Raw genomic sequence first — 21,383 nt, forward strand, 5'->3', positions numbered from 1 at the left:
CTCGGACAGATGTCTGTGCACTGCCACAATTAAACACTCAGGTCTCAAGAGATAGTCCTAAAAGAAGATGTCAAGAATGTGCCCAGCAGGGAAAAGAATGGTGTACTCACTGCTTTCGCTGTGGTTTGATGGGACACAGAGCTGTTGGCTGTACTAAGAGATGGGAATCGGGAAACTGGGGAAGGTCACTGGAGAGGGGACAACCAGTGACCAACAGGAGTAACAGATCCCCCCAGATTAAGGCTCCCACAATGCAAAACACATATCTACTGCCCCCTAAAGAAAAACGTGCTGCCCAACTAATTGGGAGTCGCTGCATGGTCACGTGTGTAATCAATGGAATTCAAACACAAATGCTGTTAGACACAGGAGCACAGGTTAGCATAGTAGGGAGAGAGTGGGAAAGGAAGACATTGCCTGATGTTAAGATTCAGTCACTTGAGAGTTTATTAACAGGAAGTGCACTCTATATTACTGCAGCAAATGGCACTGAGATTCCATTTGAAGGGTGGATTGAGGTGTCACTTCAGATACTGAGCTCCAGGCATGGGCAGGTAGCCATTGATGTTCCTTTGTTAGTAAGTCAAAGTCATGTTAACTGTCCACTGTTAGGCTTCAATGTTATAGAGGAACTGATCCGAGAGAACTGTGACCAGACCGATACCACCAGTCTTAGCGCACTGCTGAGTGAGGCATTAAACCTGAAAGGTGACACAGCAGATAATATCATCTCTGCAGTAGGAGTAAAACCTGGGGAAGCAATATCACCAGGTATTACAGTAAGGATGGGCAAAAAGGGGCTGGTTATCCCAGCATGTCAAATATGTCAAGTGAGATGTAAAATTAGGGCTTTGCCTAGACGAGGCACAATGACTTTTGAGCCACTAGCAGAGAATCATTGCCCAGAGGGCATTGAACTACTCCCTGCCATTGTTGACAATCCAACTGGTACTTCAAAACTAATTACCATACCTCTCCAAAATTACACCTTACATGATATCTACCTTCCTAGTGGAACATTATTAGGCACTCTAGAAGAAATTATTGATATCTGGCCAGTCCTTCCCCCACCATCTGACCCAGTAATACTCAGCCAGCTAGTTGATGGCCAAGTCAATGCTGCACACCCAGAGTACAGTAGAGTTAATCAGGGAAGCAACAAATACAAGGTTACTGCTAGGGAGAAATGGAACCCACCAGTAGATTTGTCCCACTTAAAAGAGGAAGAACAAGAGGTAGTCAAGCACATGTTATATGAAGAATCAGATGTATTTTCATGTGAAGATGGTGAAATTGGTTGCATTCCAGATTTGAAGCTAAAAATCCACTTGAAAGATGATACTCCTGTGCAGAAAAGGTACAATGCTATTCCAAAGTCCTTATACAAAGAGGTGAAAGAATACATCCAGAACCTTTTGGACAATGGTTGGATAAAGAAGTCCGCTTCGGCTTACTCTTCTCCAGTTGTCTGTGTCAGGAAAAAGGACTTAAGTTTACGTCTTTGTGTGGACTTTAGAGAGCTAAACCGTAAAACCATCCCTGACAGACACCCCCTGCCACGCATTCAAGACCTACTGGATAACCTTGGGGGCTACTCATGGTTTTCAATCCTGGATCAAGGAAGTGCATATCATCAAGGTTTCATGGATGAGGACTCAAGATCTGTCACTGCTTTCAGTACCCCATGGGGGCTATATGAGTGGGTACGCATTCCTTTTGGCTTGAGCAACGCTCCTGCAGCATTTCAAAGATGCATGGAAGGGGTACTGGAACAATTGAGAGATGAATGTTGCACTCCATATTTGGATGATGTACTTTGCTTTTCCAAAACATTTCATGACCATGTGGAAGACTTGAGACGGGTACTGTGTCGAATGAGAGAGCACGGAATAAAATTACGACCAGAGAAATGCGAGTTATTCAGACAACAAATCCGGTACGTAGGTCGTCTAGTGTCAGAAGAGGGGGTACAGATTGACCCTAAGGATTTGGAAGCAGTCCGACAATTAGTGGAAAAGGAACCCACATCAGTTGGAGAAGTCAGATCATTGTTGGGCTTACTTAGTTATTACCGCTCCTTCATACAGGACTTTTCCAGGTTGGCAAAACCTTTGTTTGAACTTTTAAATGGAACTATTGGAAATACTGGAAAATCTAGCTTGTTGACTACAGTAAGAGGGAGGATAAAATCCAATGTACAGCTACCTTCAAGGACACCAGTTCAATGGACTAATGAACATCGTACAGTCATTTCTAAATTTGTGGATATACTCACCACTCCACCCATACTGGCTTTTCCAAATTTTGAATTGCCCTTTGTTTTGCACACTGATGCATCAAACGAAGGACTAGGAGCAGTACTTTACCAACAGTAGGATGGTAAACTACGTGTAATTGGCTACGGATCGAGAACACTCACCCCAGCTGAAAGAAATTACCATCTCCACTCTGGCAAGTTAGAATTTTTGGCCCTGAAGTGGGCAATCTGTGAAAAATTTAGAGACTATCTATATTATGCACCCACCTTCACTGTATATACTGACAATAACCCTCTGACATATGTTCTGAGTACAGCAAAATTGAATGCAGTGGGTCATCGCTGGGTTGGAGAATTAGCAGACTTTAACTTTGACATCAAATACCGCCCTGGGAAAGCAAATACAGATGCTGATACACTGTCCCGCTTCCCTGTGGATTTACAGGCCACTATCACTGAGTATAAGGAAACAATATCTCCAGAAGTCGTCTCAGCTGTCTGGCAGGGGGACAAAGCAGCTAAAGATAAAGAAGTGCCATGGGTGGCTGCTCTACAGTTCACCTCAATGGAGAACGATGTGTTGCCAGGAAGTGCTGATACAATCACACCAAATGATATTAGGGTTGCACAGCAAGAAGATGCTACCATCAGTGAAGTGATTAACCTCAAAAGCAGAGGATGGGGTCCAAATAAGAAGGACAAGGAACAAATGGGAACTGAAACAAAGAGACTGATACATGAATGGAACAAACTCACCATTGACAAGGGAGTACTGTACAGGCAAGTAGGAAAAAGAAAGCAACTTGTCTTGCCACATAAGCTGAAACCAGTTGTCCTTAAAAGCCTCCATGATGATATGGGACATATCGGATCTGACAAGGTGATTCATCTGGCCAGAGAAAGGTTTTATTGGCCTTACATGCAGCAAGAGATTGAAGATTATGTAATTCGACAATGCATCTGCATCAAGCAGAAGCACCCTAGTAACCCAGACAGAGCACCTATGGGCTCTATTACTACAAGCGAACCTTTTGAACTGCTGTCTGTGGACTTTCTGCATCTTGAGCCAAGTAAAGGAGGTTATGAATATGTTCTGGTTCTGATGGATCACTTCACTCGCTTTGCACAAGCATATGCCACCAAAAACAAATCTGGAAAAACCGCAGCTGAGAAGATTTTCCAAGACTTTATCCCTCGTTTTGGCTACCCTGCAAAGCTGCACCATGACCAGGGGCGTGAGTTTGAAAATAACTTATTTCAGAGGCTCCAACAACTATCTGGAATAACTCACTCCCGCACCACCCCCTATCTCATCCACAGGGAAATCCAGTAGAACGATTAAATCGAACTCTGCTTCAGATGCTCCGAACCTTGGAAGAAGAGAAAAAGTCAAAGTGGAAAGATTACCTACCACAAATTGTGCATGCATATAATTGTACAAGACACGAATCAACTGGCTATTCACCATTTTTCCTCTTGTATGGCAGAGCTCCAAGATTACCTATCGATTTGTTGTTTAATCTTACAACTGACAATGAGGAAACAGACAGCCAGGACTTTGTGCAAAAATGGGCAACCAAGATGAAAGAAGCTTACCAGATTGCTGCAGATAACAGTCGGAAAGCATCGGCCAAGGGTAAGCAGTATTATGACCGTACAGTGAGGGGCGCTATTCTTCAACCAGGTGACAGAGTCTTAGTCAGAAACCTATCTGAGAGAGGAGGCTCAGGAAAACTCCATGACTACTGGGAAAAAGAGGTATGTCGTATTGTGGAGAGAATTAAAGACAGCCCAGTGTACAAGGTACAGCCAGAAGTTGGTAGCAGAACACCCCGGATACTACACCGCAACCTCCTGCTCCCTGTCAATGACTTACCTCTTGAAAAAGACACTAAATTGAACACAGTGAAAAGGAAAATGCAAAGACCAGCAAAAACAAATAGTGAGACACCAGACTCAGCATCTGATCACTCCGATGAGGAAGCAGAAACCTCATATGGCCCCCGTCGCTTGCCATGCTTTCCTGCACATGTCAGATCTGAGGTCATAGAATCTGAGTCACGCTCCAGGCTCAGAGCCAAGGCCCAAGAGGACTACCCTGAACCACGAGAACCACGAGAAACTGACAGAAATCCTTTGCAAGGAACATCAAGGGAACAAGGACTGGAAATGGAGACCAGTGTTGTTGAACCCCAGGTGAGGAATATTGCTGAAGCAGTGGAACCCACAAATGGTCAAGAAGACCTAGCTACAGAACACCAGTGTGACAGAGAAGGGGACACTTTAAGAAGATCGGCTCGCACTGTCAGGCCCAGAGAAGTATTCACATACCACAGACTGGGGCAGCCATCATACCAGCCTTGGAATCCTGGTGTCCATGCAGTTATACAGAATCCTATGTATCTGTTACCAAGCCCCACAATAATGTATCCAGCATACCCAGAATTTGATTATTATGGTTGAAACACAATAGACACTGAACTAAAGGCTGAGCCTTTGGAGCAAGATGTCAGGAGACATCTCAAAAAAAAAAATAGGGGAGAGTGTAATGGGTGTAATGGGCTATAAACCAGTGTTTTAAAGAAAAGGCAGACTTTCTGGAAAATTCTGCTACAGGTTATTGCTGATGGCTATCTACAGGACACAAATATTTACCTGTCTTGCTAAAGAGTCACCTGCTGACTGCTTTGATTTAGTATCTTATCTACACACAATGTGTAGATACAGAACTGTCTGCTTCCTTGGAAAATTAATGAGTTCTGGGGACATTGGTTTCTAATCAAGTACACAAAGTAAATGTGTTTACACTATTTGTTATACAGAGTAAATTGGTTTGCACCATTGTTTTCACTGATTACCATGTTCATCTATGCAGAAATTGAAGCATATATATATTTCTGGAAAAAGGAGAATAAAGGTAGAAGAGAACAGAGAAGTATGGTCTGAGACTTGGGACTGCTGTCTGTTTCTTTTATGTTTTACACCATATTGCTATGGCTACACCCTGTAGCAACAGTGGCTTGTACCTGGCCCAGGTTCCCCTAGGCCTGAGGTCGGTAACACATGCTCCCCAACCTGACCTGACCTATATATATACATATATTGTGGCACCAACAGGGACATGCCAGCCACCCTACCTGACACAAACACGCAGAAGGCACAAGTTCAAAGCACACACGCCTTTTATTTTCTTATTCTCTTATTGTCTTCCCCGTCTCCCACAAGTCTAGCACAGTCCCAAAAGCACAAGCACAACACCACACAGATTCTTCTTCTTATTATTCTTCTTTTTCTTTTTACTCCTCCACTCCTCCTGGCAAGCTTTGTCTCCCTACTCTGAACTCTGGCTCCCGGAGTAGCGGTTGCTGGCCCTTTTCATAAGGCACCCGGAAGTGCTCCAGGTGCTTGATGACCTACTTCCAGCAGCACTTTCAGGTGTGGCAGAAAGACTGCCCATGGGTTCTCAGCTGCTGCTGCAGCACCCCCTGGCGGCGCCCAACAGTGCTGCACCAAACTCCAATTCCCATGGAGCCCTGCAGGAGTCCTAGGCACCATTGCCATCTAATGCTCCAGGGGAGGTAACACTCTGGCTACACTTGCTCACCCTGTTCTCAAGTGCCATCTGCCCCAATATATCTATATATATATATATATATATATATATATATATATATATATATATATATATATATATATATATATATATATATATACTGTATATCTGTAACAGCCAGTGTAAAGTTTTGCTACCTGTAAAAGATAAACTTGCTGAAGAGGTGTAAGCAGACACACAAACGCTGGTGAATCATGTCTGCTTGGTATCTTGTTGTCACTTGAATTTTTTGTTATGCAGTTTCATACCATACCATACCATTTTCCCAACCCGCTGTATCCTAACACAGGGTCACTGAGGTCTGCTGGAGCCAATCCCAGCCAACACAGGGCGCAAGGCAGGAACAAATCCCAGGCAGGGTGCCAGCCCACCGCAGGGTACACATACACAACACACCCACACACCAAGCACACACTAGGGACAATTTTAGGATCGCCAATGCACCTAACCTGCATGTCTTAAAGTGTTTATTTTATATTCCAGTAACCACTTGCATGAGATCGAATCTGTCTCTGCCTCTCTTGCCCCCACACACACACACGCACACATTCATACATGAAAACATTACTATTTGAAAACGCCATGTCATTTGAGCATTTTTTTTTTCGATCTTGTGGGAGTACAGGCAAGATCGAAAAAAAAAAACATGTTCAAATGACAACTCATGTTCAAATGGTCGCTTAACAGTTTGCCATAAACTGAATTAACCAGCCATCACTTCAGCTGATATCATACATTAATTACATGTGGCCCTTATTTTCAATAAATCAAGGAGGATAGCTGACATATAGAATCACAGAGACAACTCCAGAGGTATTTTCCTTCCAAATGTCTCAAGGTATTTTTAATAAAAAGTGACACTGGTAACAAATATTTTAGGAGTATAAAGCATCTGAATAAGTTTGGTCCATATGTCTATATGAAACCTTTGAACAGTTAGATTCAATTACTTAAAATGTGTGATATTCATTTTTAAATGTTAATTTTTGAAGAAGTCATCTTACATTTTTTTAATGTTTTAAAACTTCTATGATTTTTGCAGATTAATGTTTTCAAGTGTACGTATGACTATATAAAACTATTAAACCTTAACCAAATGCTTCCTGAAGCTGTGTTCAAACCTGCACATGGTTTTGGAGGTGGTTTTGTTTTAGCCTATACTTCTTTATTGGAATATTTTTTATTTAATTTGCTTATAGACTAAGGACTGCTCTATGACCAAACTTTTGTTCTTCTCTGAAGACGCCCTGTCTTTTACTGTCCTTTAATTTCCTGTACAGTCCATAACACCTTGGATTCTGGTGTCTCTTCTTGGAGTGGCTGTCAGGCCCCAGGTCTCCAGCCCTAACCTAGGAAAAAGAGGAACATGCTTTGAGGCATCAGGAATTTTTTGATCTCTTCCATGTTGTGTTCCCAGTAGTGACATTACAAGGAGTTGCAGGAATCTGTGTGCCAATATGTTTGTAAGAACTTTAATATATATAGCACAGTTTACAGCTTGTGTGTATATCTGATTTGATCATGCTGCCCTTTCTTGGATTAAAAACAGAAAATTCCAAAGAGATTATAAACTTTTTTTTCACAACTGTTTATGAAATTAACCTATATTTGATGTGATGTCTCTTTTGGGTTTCTTTGTATTTTCATTTGTTATGTTTCCCAGGTATAGTGCTATGCTCTGAGGCTAGGGATCTGCGACGGCAATCGGAGTGTTGTCAGTTCGAATACCATAAGTGCCAGAAGTGATTCCATGCCATTGGGCCCTTGAGAAAGTCCCTTAATCTGCAATTGTTCTGTCCTGGGCATGATGTTAGCCAGCATCCAACCATGCAAGTAGGTTCTCCAACTTGCAAGGAAAAGGTTGATGGAAGGTTAGTGGCAGGATGGGCACTTCAGCTACGGTAAAACCTCATACTGTTCCACTCCATTCGAACTAGTGTGATGCTGAGGTATCACTCATTGCAAGGCTGTGCTCGGGTCCTAATTTGGTATCCTGAGGTAGTTTATCATGTGGTGGGTGCAGCAACTCACTGTATTTGTGAATGATCCCAACTTCCTCCATGTATAAAACTAATTTGTCTTAATCAGCATTTTTCCTCTTAAATTTCCACTGTACATGCCTAAATATTTACTGTTACCCAAATAAACAATTAATTAACATGTACTGTATATCGATATTGTCCCTCTTTAAAGTTTTCCTATTCGAACAGTCGCCAAGAAAACAAAAAAAATGTTCTGATTTCTTGTTTGTCTTACCTTTAGTTCCCATCTTGCTCTATCTTATTCTATCAAACATTAACATACAGTATGCCTTTGCTCAGGTCTTGCTTTATGTCAGATACAAGTATAATGCCTCATTGGAAATGTCTCATTTCTAAGTTCAGCCTCAATTATAGAAATACTCGTCTAAAACATTTACAGTATGTCTCACTCACTGCACCTTTGACTACATCTTCTGTGCTTTGTGAGCTTGGCTGATCCTCTCGGTTTCCTCCTCCTTGTGTGCAATTTAAGCCTCCCCGGTTGCAGCTCACAGGGTAATCTACATGTTGATCCAATTATGTACCATAATGTTCAGTCATCAGTTTAATTCAAATTAGTTCACTTCAGACTATATTGTCTCAAGTGGGATGCCTGTTTGACAACATGATTTATTAAAAATGATCCAAGAGATCACATAAAGAACAACACACCAAACAAAACAATCAAAAATATTCTCACGAAAAATACTATATTGTAGCAAAAATGGAAACACTGGAAACAATAACAAATAGAGTCAAGTAAGAATAAACAAAAAGCAAAAATTCTACTTTTGAATTTTAATAAATTGAACTATATAAATATCTATTTAAAACCAGATCCAATGGAAAGTATCTTAAACAAGCTCACAAAGAAGCAGCTAACATAACAGTTGATTGATAATATCAAATGAGATGTTATGAAAAGGCAAATTCTGATGATCAGGGAAGGCTGAATTCGGTAGCTATGACTAAGTGCAGAAGCAGAGATAAATGGTATGACTCAAATCAGCCCTATGGTAATAATGCACAATAACATACACAAGAAATGACAGCAAAGGAAAGCTGTGCCTTAATGCAAAAATGCAAGTCCACTTTCTTGATCTGATGGTTGCAGGCAGCAATGGATAAGAAGTTAAGCAATGACACTTTGCAACCAAAAATAAAACCTTTAGTAGTCCAAGAAAAACAGATGACCTTGGCTCCAGTTTTGGCAGAATTGTTGACAAATTGTTGCACACAACTGAAGATGCTCCTTCTGGACATATCCAAAGATAGCTAGACTGATTACTGAAATTCTGCAATTTATAGGCATTAAATTAACAACTCATGTCTGATACTAGGCCTCTGTATAGTCATGTTTCACTGCCTGAATGTTTTTGAGATGTGCAAGAGCAAATCAAAGTAATTATTTTGTATTTCGTCTTTGTAGTTTTTCAGATTTTTCAATGATGGTTTTTCTGAAGAAAGGAAGGATTAAAATATGGCTGACAATTTATTGATGAGCTGGAATTAATTTCTTTTGTCTGTTTTATTCCACATAGTACTCCATTATGAACTGCATTTTGATTAGGATCATCTGTACATTCTATCCATCATTGTTATATAAGGGGATGTGGTCATTACTACAAATTCCATATTTAAAAATATATTTAAATGTATGTAACTTATTGAGGGATACATTTGATCTTTATTTGAAATATGGGTTACCAATGGGTTAATAATTTTGATTGGTTCTTTAAGATGCTCCATACAGATATATAAATAATATAGATAGAGAGATAGTAATAAATAGAAAAAGATACTAATCTCTATATACAGTTAGGTCCATAAATATTTGGACAGAGACAACTTTTTTCTACTTTTGGTTCTGTACATTACCACAATGAATTTTAAATGAAACAACTCAGATGCAGTCGAAGTGCAGACTTTCAGCTTTAATTCAGTGCGGTGAACAAAATGATTGCATAAAAATGTGAGGCAACTAAAGCATTTTTAACACAATCCCTTCATTTCAGGGGCTCAAAAGTAATTGGATAAATTAAATAACTGGAAATAAAATGTTCATTTCTAATACTTGGTTGAAAACCCTTTGCTGGCAATGACAGCCTGAAGTCTTGAACTCATGGACATCACCAGATGTTGGGTTTCCTCCTTTTTAATGTTCTGCCAGGCCTTTACTGCAGCGGCTTTCAGTTGCTGTTTGTTTGTGGGCCTTTCTGTCTGAAGTTTAGTCTTCAACAAGTGAAATGCATGCTCAATTGGGTTAAGATCAGGTGACTGACTTGGCCATTCAAGAATTTCCCATTTCTTTGCTTTAATAAACTCCTGGGTTGCTTTGGCTATACGTTTTGGGTCATTGTCCATCTGTATCATGAAACGCCGCCCAATCAATTTGACTGCATTTAGCTGGATTTGAGCAGACAGTATATCTCTGAACACCTCAGAATTCATTTGGCTGCTTCTGTCCTGTGTCACATCATCAATAAACACTAGTGTCCCAGTGCCAATGGCAGCCATGCACGCCCAAGCCATCACACTGCCTCCACCGTGTTTTACAGGTGATGTGGTATGCTTTGGATAATGAGCTGTTCCACGCCTTCTCCATACTTTTTTCTTGCCATCATTCTGGTAGAGTTTGATCTTGGTTTCATCTGTCCAAAGAATGTTTTTCCAGAACTGTACTGGCTTTTTTAGATGTTCTTTAGCAAAGTCCAATCTAGCCCACAAAGAAGCAGAACAAATATTTATAGACCTAACTGTATATAAAATCCAATGTATGTCTGTCTGTCTGTATGTCTGTCCGCTTTTCATGAGAGAACTACTTAACAGATTTAGATCAGGCTTTTTCTATAATTTGCTTGAACATTCCGGTTGATTTTGCGACCTCTCTCATCACGCTAAGTATCATAGATCATTTGCGGTACCGATTTATTTGCATGAATCCCTCCTCACTCACGCACCAGCCTCGGGGCGTATCTTACATCTGCTTAGCTAGAAAACAAGAGAACTACTTAATGGATCTATATCGGGTTTTTTTCTAGAATTTGCTTGAAAATTCCGGTTGATTTTGCGACTTCTCTCATCGCGCTAAGAATCATAGTTCTTTTGCAGGAGTGATACATTCGAACTAATCTGAGACGGAGGCTGCGGGCCGAGGGGAGGGGGAGTGTGGCGTCAGGAGTGGGGAGTCTGTCTACCTCTTTGAAATGTACTTTGCCTCCACTTAACTAGCAATACCTTTTTGTTTATTGATTTTTAAACTTTGTCCTGTTTCACTACTATGTTGGCGGAGCCGTGGGGGATGGCTAGTCTACTATATAATAAAACTCTAAGGTGTGTGTGTGTATCCTCCCCTTTAGAGCAATACGAGTGGTCAGTATGACTTTGCTGTGATAGGTCACTTTGGCTTTGTGGGCGCAATCAAAAGAGGATGTGCAAGTGTTAAGAAACACGAGAAGGAGAAATAGATAGATAGATAGATAGATAGATAGATAGATAGATAGATAGATAGATAGATAGATAGATAGATAGATAGATAGATAGATAGATAGATACTTTATTAATCCCCAAGGAGAAATTCACATACTCCAGCAGCAGCACACTGATAAAAATGACTTAGCATGGTGAGAGAGTCGCCTTTGAAGACAGGAAGTATTAAAGCAGGCAGGAGGCAAAAAGGTGCCTCAAAAATAATGACATAGTCTGAGAAGCAGGCTTTACGGGAACACACTTAAGACAGGGAATGTCAGTGAAGACAGGTTCAAACACATGTGGATACACAGTAAAGGTGCAGAAGGTACACATAGGGCAAGAGATTTAAATAATAATTTAAAAAAAAATCTGTTACCTGTCTTTGACAAGTAGCATTGCTAGTAAATAAATAAATAACAACAACGACTAATAATAGAAAACAACAGTAGTAATAAATGTAATGCACTGGAGCAGATCTGAGGGAGGACAGGCAGCACAGAGTTCAGAGTCTGAACAACCAAGGAGTAGAAGCTGTTGCAGAACCTGGCAGGACTGGTTCAGATGCAACAGAACCTTCTGCCAGATGGAAGTGGGAAAAAAACTGTTGGAGGGGTGAGAACAGTCCTCCACAAAGCTATAAGTTTTACGGATGCAACAAATGATAAAGATATCTTTAATGGAGGGCAGAGAGGTCCCGGTGATCTTTTCTGCTGTGTCCACTATCCATTGTAGGACCTTGCAGTAAGAGACACTACATTCCCTAACCAAACAGTGATACAGCTGGTCAGATCACTCTTAATGCTACCCTTGTAATATTCTCTTTCAATTATTGAGACAATTTTCCTGTGGAGAGAGCAGACAATTGTATTAAACATTTTGTTTCAGGATCCATTCCTCTCTTTACAGATAAACAGATAGTACTTTGTTTGTCCCCAAAAGGAGATTCTGCATAAATTTAAATGTGATCCTGAGAAAAATATTGTTCACATAAGTTAAAGTAAAATAAAAAAGGCAGACTTCAATGATGCATTAGTTTAGTAGAATTAAGGAAAAAAACATGATACAAATGCAGCTTTTTGTAATTGTAATTTTAAATTGCATATAAAAAGCTGGAACACAAGATTAAAAACATTTGTTTAATACACTGTTCATTTTTGCACCGCTTGAATGATTTTATCCAACATTTATTTTGTAAAGGTTAACCATGCTTTTTTCTTTACCTTTGGACTTGTTTTGTTTTCAGAATCTTAAGTGAAGACTAGTTTTTGGATTGCTTCAAAAGTGTAAGCAGCACTGAAGAAAAATGCAATATTCAGTGCATCAGTGTGGTCTGTATATTTAGTAATGTGATAAGACAGTCCTCGGGCACAGACAGATAGACAGACGCTGAATGTCCAAAAGCACATACTGTTTATTTACAGAAATGTCCTGCACACAACACAGTGTTCTAATTAACCCAAACTCAGTCCCTTCTTTCCTCCACTCTTCGTATTTCTTCTGCCTTTACTCCTCTCCTCCCAAGCTTTGTCTTCCTCTTTCCAGCTCCCAAGTAGAGAAAGGCGGCCTTTTTTATAAGCTGCCAGATATGTTCCAGGTGCTCCTTGATGATTTTCTGGCGGCACTTCCTGGTGTGGCAGAAAGGCCACATGAGCACCTGGAAGCACTCCGGGTGTCCATGGAATTCCTTCCAGTGCTGACGTCCGGGTCTCCACAATCTTGCGGGGGCCCCCCTGTGGTGACCATGAGTCCCTATAGGGTTGAGCTTCTATATCCCCCATACAAACCAGGGCAGCTGCCCTCTCATGCCCCAGGGAGGTATAGTTCCTCTCCGGGTCCTTCCAGGCGTCTCGGCTGGGCATGGCCCCCAGCCGTCCACCACAATAAACATTCATCTCATAAATAGCCTGATTATGAAATATTATTCTTTTATATACAATACACATTTTACTTATAATTATTATTATGTTGCATTCTTTGGTTTACTTTTTATTATAAATTTCAGCTTTTTGGATTTATTACTGTGCTGTATCAATCTTTGAGAGTATTTTTTAGAGTCTGCTGGGGGAAGCACTGAGAAGGCTTTTTGCATACTGTACAAAGATTTATAGAATGGTTGGTGTGAAGCTACAAGTTAGATACTGATTGATTTGATATACCAAAACAACATTAATTTAAAGTTACAAAAAATATTTTACAGCATCCTGGCATTCATACTGACCTGCTTAACTCTAAAACTTTTTAAATTGCAGCCCTCTTTAACGTTCCACCCTACACCATTATGTATGCTGTCAGTACCTGGACAAGATAACAGCTGGACCACCAAGAGCACTTCAGCTAACATACAGAAAGATTGAGAAATGAACAGCAAGAAAGAAAGAAAGAAAGAAAGAAAGAAAGAAAGAAAGAAAGAAAGAAAGAAAGAAAGAAAGAAAGAAAGAAAGAAAGAAAGAAAAAGAAATACAACAGCAACATTCACCCTGCAGGGCCTGACATGGACCATGCTGAACGATTCTTTAATACAAGTTAAGTATAAAATTATTATTTATGGTTTTTCTTATAGTGATTTTGTGGCTCCTATGGTGCTTTAAGTGGAATGACCTTTACACAGTATATTTCCCTAAACTGAGCCCAAGATATAAAAAATGCCCATATAAAAAAAGGTAATAAATTATTACATTGCAATTAAAGCCCTAAGTTTTTTTGATTCACAGCAAATATGCCAAAGGATGCATATAAAAGACAGGACAGCAAACAGAGTTTCATCCTGTATTATAAAATGGTGAAAGTTAACACTGTAACAAGCTAAGTAGAGGTGTAAGGGTCAAATACTTGTAAGGTGACAGCCATAAATGCACAGGCTCATGTATACAGAAAACATAGCGCACAGCACCGAATACACCATTCAGCGTGATTGAAGATCTGTGATGAAGTGAGTAAGGGGCTATGGTAGTGTGCGAGTGTTTAATTAAAGACAATGGATTTGGTTTCTGCGTCGGTGTACGTAACTGTAGAACTGTGTGACCACTGGGTGTTTGGTGTGGAGGTGAGCTGACTGTTTGATCACTTCAGCTGTACCACATTGGCATTCTGCAGGTCCTGATTAATACATGGGCCTGCAGGTGTAGAAACAGACAGCCTTAGTACAAGGAAGAAGATCGAGAGAGAAACAGAAAAGACGAAAAGCATCTGTAGTTAATTGGAGATGAAAAGAAAAGGAGTAGGAGAGTGGCAGGACTGAAGAGGAGCCAATGCTGCACAGTGGAAGCAAGCTGTCTGGGAGGTGCCCTAAATGGAGTGAGCAGATGCCTCCAAGGCGCTCAGCAGGAAGTCCCACAGAATGCTCCAGGAACTCCAACAGAACACAAAAAACGTAGTGGTGGGTAAAATGAGAAGGACTCGTAGGGTTCATATGGACACCGAGGGATGGCAGCAGGGAGACATGCCATATAACTATTTACTATACTTGCTGCTTAGCAGATTTTACAGCAGTTTTAGAAGGAGACACAGAGGCTCATGAGTGGTTTATAAAGGGACAGGTCCTGGTGTTTTTAACCTTCGTTAAACACGTGTTTGGATTAGCATATATACTCGCGTATAAGTCGGGTCTTGAAACCCGAAAAAACTATCATAAATTCAGACCCCGACTTATATGCCTGTTCAAAAATGCGACACTTCTTGCTTCCTCCAATTTCGCACCAGTTTCTCAGACACATTGGATTTTGTTACAGCAGAGCAGTTACCAATTTCTTTCGGCACTTCAACGACTTTTAATTTAAAGCCATCTTCATATGTTTTTCTTATCGAACGCTCTATCATAGATAAGGGATGCTCTTACGATAAAGGTGTATGAGAGTGTGAGATACAAAAAACACTAAACAGTGCAAAGTCGTTTTGGAATAGTTCGGGTATTACTGTGTGGTCACATAGGCACAATATGTAGAAAAAAAGGCAGTGTGCTCTGTAGTTACTCTCTCAGATGGGCGTTAGCATATCATAATTTCTTGGACCAATAGTGTGAGTTTTCAGCATCCGACTTATACAACCGACATTATAAAATACTGGAAATTATACGGTAAAATCAAGCCCCGACTTATCCGCGGGACAAATTAAACATGAGCATATATGGTATTTATTTATTGAAATTTTAACCTCCAAAGACACACTGATTTTATCAAAGATTACTTGTTTATTAAAAGACTGAACTGCACTTTATTCTTTGGACACTGAATTGTTTGTTAATTAAAGAACTTCACATTTTGTACCATCTCTTGCTGTTATGAGCCCTCATTGACCAGTCCATCTTGGTTGTGTGACTATTGATTATCCATGTTCAAGGAGGAGTATGCCGGCTGCAGGCAACTTGGGCGTCACAAGATCTTTAAAAAATAAAACTATAACTTCCTAAATAAGTAATAGAAAAGTAAAAAAATGTAACAATGTCTCTTTTAGAACTTTGGCCTACCACAATATGCAGCTAACAAGGCAACCAAAATAAAGCAGTTTATGTGTAATCGGCTTAATGTTTATTTATCTAAACACTGTGCCATAGATAAAGTAAAACTGTACCTAAGCTGATGTGTGACATTCTTTAGGCCACCTGACACACATATACAGAAGCAGATGTGACACCACTGAGTTCACCATCTAAAGAGATCAACTTCAGAAACTGTATCTCTGCAAGAGATAAAAAATTGTACTGTATAAGCACACAAGACAAATGTGCACATCTGACACATCGCTCAATAATGTTTCTAAGGTGAAGTAGTAATGGCAATAAATTCCTCATTACATATACTACACACATATAAATGTAATTTTAAGTATGTTATTACAGTATAGAAGGCTCTTGTTTTTTTACCACTGATTTACTAAAACGACATTTTAAAAAACAAAAATGAAAAGAAAAAATGAAGTAAAACGGGCCATATAATGCCACATAGAAACTCTACATACAAATGGAGAGAAAACACAAAATCAAGTAAGTGAAAGTGTGTCTGTGTACTGTGCAATTTTTCTTGCCCATATTATTAAGGTTTAACTAATGCAGGGGATAATTAAGCTGGCTATATGTTGATTAAATGCAACCCAGCCACAGGGGATACACAAACCAGTGTGTTCCCAAGCCTGGATAAATGGGGAGGGTTATGATAAGAAGGGCATCCGGTGTAAACTTTTGCCAAATCAATATGCGGACAACAATACAAATTTCCATACTGGATCGGTTGAGCCCCGGGTTAACAACGACCGCCACCAGTACTGTTAGCCAACAGGGTGCTGGCGGAAACTGGGCTACTGTTGGCTGAAGGAGAAGAATAGGTGGGAAACTTTTCCGGAGGCAGGAGGAGAGGAGGAAGGTAAAGAAAGTGGAACTGAGGGTAGGAACTTTGAATGTTGGCATTATGACTGGTAAAGGGAGAGAGTTAGCAGATATGGTGGAGAGAAGGAAGGTTGATATATTGTGCGTGCAAGAGACTAAATGGAAAGGAAGTGAGGCCAGGTGGATTGGAGGTGGATTCAAATTCTTCTGTCATGGTGTGGATAGGAGGAGAAATGGGGTAGGGGTTATTCTGAAGGAACAATAAGTCAAGAGGGTTTTGGAGGTGAAAAGAGTGTCAGACAGAGTAATGTTTATGAAGGTGGAAATTGGAGGTGTGATGATGAATGTTGTCAGTGCATATGCCCCGCAAGTTGGGTGTGCGATGGATGAGAAAGAAGATTTTTAGAGTGAGTTGGATGAAGTGATGAACAGTGTACCCAAGGGACAGAAAATGGTGATTGGAGCAGAATTCAATGGATATGTTGGTGAAGGGAACAGAGGAGACGAGGAGGTGATGGGTAGGTATGCTGTCAAGGAGAGGAATGAAGAAGGTCAGATGATAGTGGATTTTGCCAAAAGGATGGACATGGCTGTGGTGAATACGTATTTTAAGAAGAGGGAGGAACATACTGTAGGGTTACGTACAAGAGTGGAGGAAGATGCACACAGGTAGATTACATCATATGCAGAAGAGTCAATCTGAAGGAGATTGAAGACTGCAAAGTGGTGGCAGGGGAAAGTGTAGTTAAGCAGCATAGGATGGTGGTCTGTACGATGGTATTGGAGGTCAAGAAGAGGACGAGAGTGAGGGCAGAGTCAAGGATCTAATGGTGGAAGTTGAAAAAGGAAGACTGCGAGGTTGAGTTTAGGGAGAAGGTGAGACAGGCACTGGGTGGTAGTGAAGAGTTACTAGACAGCTGGGCAACTACAGCAGATGTAGTAAGGGTGACAGCAAGAAGGGTGCTTTGCATGACATCTGGAAAGAGAAAGGAGGAAAAGGAAACCTGGTGGTGGAATAGGGAACTTCAGGAGAGTATACAGAGGAAGAGGATGGCAAAGAAGAAGTGGGATAGTCAGGGAGATGCAGAAAGTAGACAAGAGTACAAGGAGATACGGCGCAAGGTGAAGAGAGAGGTGGTGAAGGCTAAAGAAAAGGCGTATGATGAGATGTATAAGAGGTTGGACACTAAGGAGAGAGAAAAGGACCTGTACCGATTAGCTAGACAGAGGGACAGAGCTGGGAAAGATGTGCAGCAGGTTAGGGTGATAAAGGATACAGATGGAAACATACTCACAAGTGAGATGAGTGTGTTGAGCAGATGGAAAGAGTACTTTGAGAGGCTGATGAATGAAGAGAACGAGAGACCGAAGAGGTTGGATGATGTGGAGATAGTGTATCAGGAAGTGCAACGGATTAGCAAGGAGGAAGTAAGAACAGCTATGAAGAGGATGAAGAATGTAAAGGCCGTTGGTCCAGATGACATACCTGTGGAAGCATGGAGGAGCTTAGGAGAGATGGCAGTGAGGTTTTAACTAGATTGTTTAATGGAATCTTGGAAAGATAGAGGATGTCTGAGGAGTGGAGAAGAAGTGTACTGGTGCCGATATTTAAGAATAAGGGGGATGTGCAGGGCTGTAGTAACTACAGGGGGATACAATTGTTGAGCCACAGCATGAAATTATGGGAAAGAATAGTGGAATCTAGGTTAAGAAGTGAGGTGATGATTAGTGAGCAGCAGTATGGTTTCATGCCAAGAAAGAGCACCACAGATGCGATGTTTGCTCTGAGGATGTTGATGGAGAAGTTTAGAGAAGGCCAGAAGGATTTGCATTGTGTCTTTGTGGACCTGGAGAAAGCATATGACAGGGTGCCTCAAGAGGAGTTGTGGTATTGTATGAGGAAGTCGGCAGTAGCAGAGAAGTATGAAGGAGTTGTATAGGATATGTATGAGGGAAGTGTGACAGTGGTGAGGTCTGCAGTAGGAGTGACGGATGCATTCAAGGTGGAGGCGGGATTACAGCAGGGATCGTCTCTGAGCCCTTTCTTATTTGCAATGGTGATGGACAGGTTGACAGACGAGATTAGATAGGAGTCCCCTTGGACTATGATGTTCGCTGATGACATTGTGATCTGTAGCAATAGTAGGGAGCAGGTTGAGGAGACCCTGGAGAGATGGAGATATGCTCTAGAGAGGAGAGGAATGAAGGTTAGTAGGAAGAAGACAGAATACATGTGTGTAAATGAGAGGGAGGTCAGTGGAATGGTGAGGATGCAAGGAGTAGAGTTGGCAAAGGTGGATGAGTTTAAATACTTGGGATCAACAGTACAGAGTAATGGGGATTGCGGAAGAGACATGAAAAAGAGAGTGCAGGCAGGGTGGAATGGGTGGAGAAAAGTGTCAGGAGTAATCTGTGACAGACAGGTATCAGCAAGAGTGAAAGAGAAGGTCTACAGGACGGTAGTGAGACCGGCTATGTTATATGGTTTGGAGATGGTGGCACTGACCAAAAAGCAGGAGACAGAGCTGGAGGTGGCAGAGTTAAAGATGCTAAGATTTGCATTGGGCATGATGAGGATGGATAGGATTAGAAATGAGTACATTAGAGGGTCAGCTCAAGTTGGACATTTGGGAGACAAAGTCAGAGAGGCGAGATTGCATTGATTTGGACATGTGCAGAGGAGAGTTGCTGAGTATATTGAGAGAAGGATGCTAAAGATAGAGCTGCAAGGCAAGAGGAAAAGAGGAAGGCCTAAGAGAAGGTTTATGGATGTGGTGAGAGAGGACATGCAGGTGATGGGTGTAACAGATAGATAGATAGATAGATAGATAGATAGATAGATAGATAGATAGATAGATAGATAGATAGATAGATAGATAGATAGATAGATAGATAGATAGATAGATAGATAGATACTTTATTAATCCCAAACAAGATGCAGAGGACAGAATGATATGGATTAAGATGATCCTCTGTGGAAACTCCTAACGGGAGCAGCCAAAGGAAGACGAAGATGTTGACTGAATGCATTGGGCATGCCATCACAAGGCATAAAACTTAAAGCTATATCCCATTTTAACATGCAAGTACAGCTTTATATTGTTTTTGTAAATGCCCAGAAAAATAAATTCCTGCTCTTTTCTCCACAACTACCTTCTGATCTGGAAAAAGAACCCACTAGGTATGCTGCTTGGAAACAGCTTTACATGCTTCCTAGTAAAAATGAGTTCAGAACATGTGGCAGAATAAAAAAGCAGGCAATTTTTTGAATGTGAAGCATTTGCCAGCACATTTTTGTCCCATACTGTTTTGTCATGTCACCCAAATGCACAGTGCATTGTCCCATGTTACATTTTTTGGCAAGAATATTTATTCAGTTCATTATCGTTATGTACAATTTTATTATGTAAAATCCATTCATTGAAATAATAATACATATATAAAAATGTTTAAGACTTTGTCTTAAGGAGTAAACATGTCTTGATACGGAGGCCTGGCCCCCGCAGACTCCCTTGGTGGCACCAACCATAATTGAACCATGTCTTAATACTGCTGGACAAAAAATGCAAGGATCAGATTATGGTAGGCTATGTTTGACTGTATGGTGTTACACTACAAAACCTCCCAGAACCTTAGAAATGACACCTGCCTGATCTCAACGTACACAAGTGACAATATATACAAAGTTAACAATTCTTATAGCTAATTTTATATGTTAATCTCAGCACAGCATGAAAAACTATTTGCAAGATTGACCAGAAGACAAAAAATGTAATGAACAAGCAAAACAAACAAAAAAGCGCAATCATACGAAAGTGAAAGTCAGTAACTGGTGTGTGAGAACATTACAATGTGATTAGATGTTCTCAATGACAGAGGATAAAAAAGTGAAATTGAGGCAACATGTCTTTGAAAAAATAGACAAGAAGATCCAACTGAAATGTTCCTCACAAAAGACAGATCTTACTTGACTAGACTTCTAAAATGACCTATATTTAAAAAGATACTGTATGTAGTAGCTATCTAGGAGGAGATATTAGATTAGATGATGAATTATTCAGAATGGAGGCAAAATTAAAACTAAAGGAAATGTTCCTACTTTATGCTGGTGATGACAGTCAGTCCTTATAGCATAACAGTAACCAAGACTGAATATGATATTTGCAAGTCATATTTTTTTCATCCAAATATATTTGCTTTGGTGCCAAGTGTCTGTTTGCATGTTTGTCAGTTTCATTTTGGTACAGTTTACTAATCTACATGTTTCAGATGAATGATGAATAAATAAAAAATAAATAAAGAATATTATAAATAACTATTTTAAATTCCTTGCTGTAATGTGTGTATGGGCAACTAAGGTCCCTTTCAGGCAGGCTTTATATTTAGATTGACAGATTTGTGCTTTATAAAATTAGCCACAAGATAAAACCAAATCTGTCTACCCAGTTCCTTTAGGGTAAAGTCTATCATGTTCCAAGTTTTCAAATAAAGATACAGCAATGCCCCATGGTGTAACATCTGCAGTCTTCTACAGCCTATGTTGTTTCACTGGAAGTAAAATGGCAATGAAAGGCTTGCCTTGGGCAGCTTATAGCTCATATATCACTTTGAGAGTGTAATTGGGTAATACTATAGAGTTAATTTTTATATGTAGCATATAATGGCATGGTATTGAGGATTGTTGGGGTTTTGTTCTACAGTATT

This window comes from Erpetoichthys calabaricus, chromosome 15 (genome assembly GCF_900747795.2).
Source record: "Erpetoichthys calabaricus chromosome 15, fErpCal1.3, whole genome shotgun sequence".
Lineage (NCBI taxonomy): Eukaryota > Metazoa > Chordata > Cladistia > Polypteriformes > Polypteridae > Erpetoichthys > Erpetoichthys calabaricus.